Below are 2055 nucleotides of genomic sequence, written 5' to 3' on the forward strand. Positions count from 1 at the left end.
CTTTGTCTTCAGCGGTTGTGTCGGGAAGGTGAGCATCATAGAATGCCAATTTAATAGAAGAAAGTATTCTTGCTTTGAGGGAGTACTTGAGTGGAGGCCCATTGTCCTTCTGGTACCTTAATACTAAACCTATAAATATAGGCTCATATATCTATTTCCTCATCCTCATATAAATATATTTGCATATGTACATGTCATTATCTAGACCTCTATAAATGCCCTTTGCCTCCCAGCTCTTTCCTCTATTAACCTTGATTTTCCTCCTGTCACACTATCATGCTCGGTCCCCACCAGGATTTCAGCACTTCCTCTTTGTTACATTCCCCTTGATCATGCCCTACCAGGTCTCCCACACCCACTCCCACACCAATTTGGATCGCTTGTTGTTCCCTTGTCAGAATGGGATTTCTATAGCAATTTGTTGTACTCACGCCAACCTGTACATAGACAGTCTTTAAACAGAACCAGAGGATACTGTATGGTTTAAAATCAATAAAGACACGTGTCATGGTTGTATCCTTTTCCCATACTTAATCTATATGCTGATCAAATAATGTGAGAAACTGGACTATCTGGAGAAGAATGTGGCATCAGGATTGGAGGAAGATTTCATTAACAACTTGCTGATGACAACCTGGTTTGCTGAAAGTGAAGAAGACTTGAAGCACTTAATGATCAAGCTCAAAGAATACAGCTTTCAATATAGATTACATCTCAACATAAAGAAAATCAAATACTCACAACTGGACCAATGAGCAATATCACAGTAAATGGAGGAAAGGTTGACATAATCAAGGATTTAATTTTACTTAGCTGCACTATCAATATTCATGACAGTAGCAGTGAGGAAATCAAATGACTTACTGCTTGGGGCAAATTGTTGCAAAATATCTCATGAAAGTGTTAAAAAAAAACAAAGATATTACTTTGAAGACTTTGCTGCATTTGACTCAAACCATAGTCTTTCCAATCACTTTCCATGCATACGGTAGCTGGATGAGGAGTAAGGGAGACCAAGGAAGAATGGATGCATCTGAATTCCGTTGTTGGTGAAGAATATTGAATTACATGGAGTGTCATAACACTGAACACATCGGTGTTGAAAGAATTCCAATCAAAATGCTCCTTAGAAATGAGGATGCTCCCTGATGGAGTGAATCCTAATGCCACAAAACAGATATGATGGTAAGTAAAAAGAAATATTGTTATAAAGTCACAGAAATCTCTATTATACTAAACTCCCAAAATAAAATGGCTCACCAGATTGGGAAAATCTCCTGCAAAAGATGTCTTTAAAGTTTTGAAGAGTAAGAATATCACTGTGAGATTAAGGTGTGTCTGAGTAAGGCCATGGTATTTTCAATCATCTCATATGCATGTGAAAGTTGGACAATGAATAAGGAAGATCATCAAAGAATTCATGCATTTGAGTAACAGTGTTGGTCAAGAATGTTGAAATGTGGATTGCAATAAGAACAAACAAATCTTTCTCAGAAGAAGTACAACTAGAAAACTCCTTAGAATCAAGGATGGCAAAATTTCTCACACGCTCTGGGAATTATCAGAAGAGACAGTAAATGGGAAAGGATGTCCTGCTTGGTAAAGAGGAGAGTCAATGGAAAAGAGGAAGACCCTCAATAAGATAGATTGACATCATGGCTGCAATAGTGGTGAGTTAGTTAATTGTGCCAGCCTGGATGATAATCACATGTGGGGCTAATTGAAAGGAGGAGGGATAAATGGGTGGTGAGGCCTCGCCTTTCTAGTTCTCGGGTCTCTTGTTTTGTGATGGTTGCATCGGGTGCAGCTGCCTTAGCAGTTCCCTGCTTCAGCTTGCTTCCCTGCTTCAGATTGACTTCCTACAAGACATCCCCAAGGAGAAGCTACATGGACCTATCCCGATGCAGCCCTGGGTGCTGGAGCAGCCGTGTGGAGACCCCTGCTTGTGCTGAGATGCTTGCTCATTCACTGACTCAGCTTTCCTCCTGAAGTCGGCATCATTACCTCAGTTTTGTGAGATGGGGGAGGACTTTGTGGATTGGTGTTAGACATATG

This window comes from Echinops telfairi, unplaced genomic scaffold, assembly GCF_000313985.2.
Source record: "Echinops telfairi isolate 266 unplaced genomic scaffold, ASM31398v2 ScPeMD7_6;HRSCAF=24_1, whole genome shotgun sequence".
NCBI lineage: Eukaryota > Metazoa > Chordata > Mammalia > Afrosoricida > Tenrecidae > Echinops > Echinops telfairi.